This window comes from Azolla caroliniana, unplaced genomic scaffold, assembly GCF_043228905.1.
Source record: "Azolla caroliniana isolate FFs.n. ecotype wild unplaced genomic scaffold, voAzoCaro1.0.p SCAF_12, whole genome shotgun sequence".
Classification (NCBI taxonomy): Eukaryota; Viridiplantae; Streptophyta; class Polypodiopsida; order Salviniales; family Salviniaceae; genus Azolla; species Azolla caroliniana.
The window spans coordinates 8,281,011-8,287,929 of record NW_028230447.1 but is presented as its reverse complement, the minus strand read 5'-3'; positions in this window follow the sequence as shown (position 1 = coordinate 8,287,929).

The following is a 6,919-nucleotide window of genomic DNA, read 5'->3' as shown; positions in this document are numbered from 1 at the left end:
TGCAGAAAAAGAGGATCTATTTCTAAAACTGAAGCTGGCTTCTCATAAATAGGCCACCTATAATAACTAAGTATTTAGGATGTAATTAATATATACAATTAGTACACCGAGCTTCTTAACTTATCCTTCCCCTGTTTCTCTGACTAATTGCAGGTTAGTATGCAGTTAGTTATGCATATGCTGAGCATCTTAGCTAATGCTTCTGCTCCCTGCTTCCCTGAACTCTTGACAACTCTGCTTCAAACATCGTTATTAATACATGTAATTAGTTTTATTCAACCCAAATTACTATCTATATACACTTAAATATATATACGTAAATAAATAAATAAATAAATACATATATATATATATATATATATATATGTATATGTATATGTATATATCAAAAGCAGGGAAACAGAGCAACCGATATATTGAGTTAATTAGGTCTGCACAATGACATTCCAAATGAAATGAAATTGTGCGTGCGTGCGTGTGTGAGTGTGTGAGGGAGGGAGAGAGAGAGAGAGAGAGTTCAAAAGATAGAGAAAGAAAAAGAGAAAGAAAAAAGAGAGAAGAAGGAGAAAAAGAAATCTGCTTTAAATTCAGCCCAGAAAGAAGAAGAAGAAGAAGAAGAAGAAGAAGAAGAAGAAGGGGATAATGAATCAGGAGGGTATGTGTAATTTAGGGATATGGAAAATTAAAGGAGGGAAAAAGAAAAGGCTACAGATTCTGCTGTTCTTGCTCCTCTTCTTCCTCTTTCTCCTCCTCCACTCCCTTCTCTCTCCCTCTCTCCATACCTAATCCCTAAGTATGTATATACATTTTTTGATGACCGAGAAAAGAGCATGGCCTCTGCTACTACTAAACCACTGGTTAAAAATAAAGCTGCTGCTGCTGCTGCTTAAACAGACAGACAGACAGACAGACAAGAGAGTATGTGTGTATGTCTCAAAGATTGAAAGAGTGGAATTTTGTTGGAGGAGGAAAGGCAGTCCTGAGAGCCATCCACATGTCCCACTCCATCCCATGCAATTATACTTACCTTCCTAACTCCTCCTTCCATTCCTTTGCTAGCATTACATGTCAAAAAGAAGTAGCAGTACTAAAGGAAGAAGAAATTGTGTGTGTGTGTGTGTGTGTGTGTGTGTGTGTGAGAGAGAGAGAGAGAGAGAGAGAGAGAGAGAGAGCCTCTATGCATTTCTATAAACACATGTTTGTATAATGTGAGTGTTGTGTCGAAGAGCCTGACCGTTTTCTCGACGATTTGTTATGCTTCCTGGGCAGGGTAATGCAATGCGTTTTGCTTTAGAGAAGGAATGTGTTCGCTACACATGTGGCTGGAAACTGCCGATGTAGATGGGTGTATTTGAGTGAGGTTTATTTGCCCCGATGATATTATGATGCATTGCTAAGAAGAAAAGTTTGGCGTTACGTGTGTTGCCTTTGTTATCAAAGGGTTGTGTGTCATCGGCTATTCTTGGGCCTAATTTCACATCACCCAAATGGAAGGAAGGATATAAAAAGATAGTGCACTCAAGATTGCTAAGAAATTGTCGTTTTTATAAGGGTCTCATGTGAATCAAGCTTGACATTTATAAGGTATGGCCACCCAAGGAAAAGGGCTCAGATGATGTGTCGTTCATCTCAATATCCCCCTTAGGGAAGTGCATTCTCCAAATCGAATGTCATAGATGTCGTAATGCATACATTTGGGGAACTCTTCTCCATTGAAATGGATGTCTCATGCAAATTTTCTTATTTGCATTAGTTAGGCATATTTGGCCCTTCGTGAGGAATTGATGCTTAAGTATTAGTATGTAGTCAAGGTACAAGACTATTGAAGGTGTATTGTTGTTGTATAGAAGAACATGCTAGAGTGGATGGCCAATTAGGCTAGCCTAGTGTGAACCCTCTAAGGGCAAGTATATGTATGTAGTCAAAACCAATGGCTTGGAGGAGGCTAGTCATTTTTGGAGTGTGAGTGATAACACTTGTACATCCTAATGTAACTACAATTAATCGTACAACTACAATCTCCAATGTTTTGGACTCTCTCTCTCTCTCTCTCTCTCTCTCTCTCTCTCTCTCTCTCTCTCTCTTTTCTTTTCTTTTCTTTTCGTAAATAATGGCTTTCATTACAAAAGAAAAAAACACCACCATGACTAACTTACTACAAAGTATAGAACCCTTCTATCTAGGGATCTAAAGAATACTACGACACCAAACTCAATGCCACCCTACCCACCAATTCAAATGACGAGTATGACTCTCTCTCTCTCTCTCTCTCTCTCTCTCTCTCTCTCTTCGTAAATTGATGTTTGTATGAAAACAAGATGATAATACAACCCTTGTTATCTTCACTACTTCATTAGTAGTGATACTACAAAGGAAAACCTCTAAATTGTTGCAAAACTAGATGACATACCTCTATCTCCTCTTAGGAAAACATCCCCATATAACATAGTTGCAAAAATTGCTAAATCAACTTCCCTTTCATCCTTAGGGGTTGTGTTACTCCATCTCTCTCTCTCTCTCTCTCTCTCTCTCTCTCTCTCTCTCTCTCTCTCTCTCAAATCATACACATCAATACATGGGTTTAGGGTTTAGCGGGTTTAGGATACTCAAACTCTCAAACTTGTTTAGAGCAAAGTGTGCATAGTCGACCACTCTCATCACTTGCGCTCCAATGCCTCGTCTCACATTGCAATGCATGTGAGCTAACTCACATGGAGGCAATGATCCCATCCCATTATCTGCCATTCGAATCATTGCTTCCATGTGACTTAGCTCATATACATTGCAATGTAAGACGAGGCATTGGAGCACAAGTGATGAGGGTGGTCGACTATGCACACTTTGCCCTAAACAATTTCGAGAGTCTTAGTGTCAGGAGTAGTACTAAGACAGAGAAGTATTGTCAGGAACAATACTAAAACAGAGAAGGAATTAGTACTAAAAGATGAGGATTAGTACTAAGGAAGGTATAGAACTCTCGAGAGAAGGAGAGAGTGAGTGAGTGAGAGAGAGAGAGAGAATGAGGATAACAAAAGATATATATTATGTTAAGGGAATATACAATAGTAGCTAGGAGGCTTAAGACTGGCATTGAACCGATTTGGTTCGAAATAATGCCTTGTGCCTCCTTTTATAGTGTTCTCATGAGTACTCCTAAAGTTTCTAGAATGTTCTAGAGAAATCTGGAATATACATCAATTTTCTATAGTAAAACCTAAATGAAAATAATATCCTTCGTATTACAACATATAGTCTAATGGTCAAGAGCTCGACCCATGTAACATAAGGTCGTGGGTTCGAGTCTTGCCATATCATGACACTATCCCCCCTTTAAAACAACGAGTCGTTTTGGATTGAGGACCCAGTTTGTCTGGATATTTACGAGTGTCACGAGTCGTTTTGGATTGAGGACCTAGTTTGTCTGGATATTGACAATGGAAGTCTTCAAGAAGAGCATGAGCATTGGTCACATTCTCTATTGGTTCCCAAGTATGCTCCATGGGACTATATCCTAGCCAATCGACTAAATAGTAGAGCTTGTTACGAACAATCTTGGAATCGAGGATGGCGGCAACCTCGTACTCAGGTCCATCTTCAAGCTCGATCGGGGGTGGAGGTTGTTTAATACGGCTTGGGAGGGTGATGTCTTGATAGGGTTCGAGGAGAGAACTATGAAACACCGGATGTATCCGAAGTTGTGGAGGTAGATCGAGACGAAAAGCGACATCATTAATTTTTCTGATAATACGAAAACGACCTAATCGCAGGTAATCCAACTTCTCGCATGGGCGAGTAGTCTTGATGTGTCGTCGTAGTAGCCACACCCAATCTCTAATGTCAAAACTGGATGGAGGCCGATGATGATCCGCAGAAACCTTGTGTGTTTGTTGAGCTTGTTGTAGATGAGTAGATAAATCCGCTTGTATCTTACGTAGCCGCTCCAAACGATCCTCTACACAAGGATTTTGTAGGTAACTCTAGGGTTTCAAATACACACCACCGAAGGTGACAACCTGTGTAAGCATAAAATGGTGTCACCTTTGTCGATGAGTGGACATAGTTATTATACGCAAATTTGGCGAAGTGGAGAATATTCGCCCAGTCATCTTGATGATAGCTTAAAAAGCACCGAAGATACTGCTCCAGCATTTGATTTGTTCGTTCTACTTGGCCGTCTGTTTGTGGGTGGTAGATGGAGGAGAGGTTACAAGTGACCTTAAGCATTTTAAAGAGGTGCTTCCAGAACTTCGAGACGAACTAGGGTCCACGGTCGCTGATGATACTATGGGGAAGGCCATGATGCCGACATACTTCACGCATGACAATTTCGGCAGTTTCTTCACTGGAGATTTCCTTAGTACATGGTAGGAAATGGGCCATCTTCGTATATCAATCTACTACTGTTAAGATGGCATCGAATCCCTTAGAGACCGGAAGATCTGTGATGAAATCTAGGGCAATGGATTGCCATGGCTTGCTTGGAATTGGTAATGGTTCTAATAAACCATATGGATAATGCCTTGACATTTTTGCTCTGCAACATGTATCACAAGTCCAAACAAAATCTTCGACAAATTGTCACATATGGGACCACCAGAAGGATCGTTGTACTAAATCTAGTGTTTTAGTACTACCCAAATGCCCAGATGTATTGGACTACTTGAAGGCGACAAGTACCATTAGGAACATACAAGAGTTTCTTAAAGAATAGTAATCCGTCATGACATTCGAATTGTTGATAGTCCGTACTTGGTTGTTGTTGCGACTGTGAACAAGATGCTCGAGAGGGATCAATTTGTGCTAGAATGGCTTGAGCAAAAACATCTGTCTTCAAGTCCTCACGTATGGTATCGATAATGTCGGAATTCAAGGGCATATTGAAGACCTGTGTTGCTTGCAGTCGTGTCGGTCCCAAGATTACTTGCTTTTGGTTATCGAAAGCCGGCTCGCCGGTACGCGATGCTAGATACGAATCTCGTGATAATGCATTTTCCTTCCCTTGTCGCTTCCCCAGATGATATGTAATTTTAAAGTCAAAATGAGTGAGGAATTGGGCCCACCAAGCTTGACGTCGATTTAACACACGAGCATTCTGAAAGTAGGCAAGGTTTTTGTGATCACTGAATACGATGACTTCATGAGAAGACCCCTCTAGAAAATGCCTCAATTGCGTAAAAGAGTCCACTATTGCTAATAGCTCCTTATCATTAATTTCATAGTTGATTTCCACGGCACTTGCGTGAATGGAAAGCCACAAGATGTAGCTTCTCATCATCGCCTTGTTGAGACAGAATGCTACCCAAGGCGAAATCCGACATGTCTGCTTCAATGATGAATGGCTTCTCTGGATCAACATAAGCTAAAATAGGAGCTGATGTAAATGCCTTCTTAAGACTCTCAAAAGCAATGTCCGCTTCTTCAGACCAAACGAACGATTTTCCCTTCCTGGTAAGTTGTGTGAGAGGCAGAACAAGCTTTGAGTAATCCTGTATGAACTTGCGGTAAAAATTGGCAAAGCCTAAAAAACATTGCACATCTCGCAATGAACGTGGAGTATGCCACTCTACCACCGTTTTGACCTTAGCTGGATCCATGGAGATGCCTTCCGAGGAAATGACATAGCCCAAAAATTCTATCTGGTTGCACCCGAAACTACATTTTTCCAGTTTTGCATAAAGACCATGTTCTCGAAGTTGTTTTAGTATTAACAATACATGAGAATCATGCTCTTCTTAGGTCTTCGAATAAACCAGCAAATCATCCAAATAGATGATCAAAAAATCATCCAAGAGATCTTGGAATATATCATTTGCCATGTGTTGGAAGACTGTTGGCGCATTAGTGAGGCTGAATGGCATGACCGTATACTCGAAGTGCCCATATCTGGTGTGAAACGCAGTCTTCCATTCATCTCCTGGTCGGATCCGTACGAGGTTATACGCTCCTCGTAAGTCGATCTTTGTGAAGTACCGTGCACCATTGATCCATTCTAAAAGACTTGAGATAAGGGGAAGTGCATACATATTCCTGATGGTGACTTTATTCAACCCACGGTAATCTACAACGAGACGAAGTGATCCATCCTTTTTCTTGACGAAGAAAATGGGTGCGCCGGTTGGATATTTCGAATGTCGAATGAAACCATTTGCCAAATCCTCCTCTATATAGGCTCAAAGGACTTCTAGCTCGATTGGTGACAAATTGTAGATCGGTCCCCATGGTGGTTCTTTTCCCGGTTATAAATCAATGGGGCAATCATACCGTCGATGGTGAGGAAGCGTATTAGCTCGTACTTTATCGAACACATCGGCATAATGACGATACTTCTCTAGAAGTTGAACGGTGGACTCCTCTTTATTGATACTGGAGGGGTTTACTAATATTGCGAAGAAAAACATTTCTTCCTTCCATGCTTCCTCACGCAACTGATGGAAGCACGCAAGTAATGTAGCGAAATGGTTGCAATCTTATGAGTAGATCCTTGGGTTTGTTGACATTGTATTTCTCTTGTTCTCCAATCTATGGCTGGGTTATGTAATTCAAACCATTGTAATCCCAAAACAATGGGATGTTATGGGATACTAATTATATTAAATGATACTACACACGCTAAGTTATCTAGGACAATATTAACGGGTTTTGACTCTTTTATAATATTCCCGAAAGCAATGGGACGACCATCAATGACTACTATAGAGGCTAGACATGGGAGTTTCTTTAGGGATATCTGATGAGCTTGGGCAAAATTCCTATCTAAGAGTTGGATCCGGAATCTAAGAGTGCTAAGACATATACTGGAGGAGTACTTTTAGTACTAACCATTACTTGATCTAATAACACATTGCTAACTTGCTTAGAGGAAATGGAACCACCAATGGGCTGTAGAGATCTAGGGCTGTCCAACCAAACGGCTCCTATT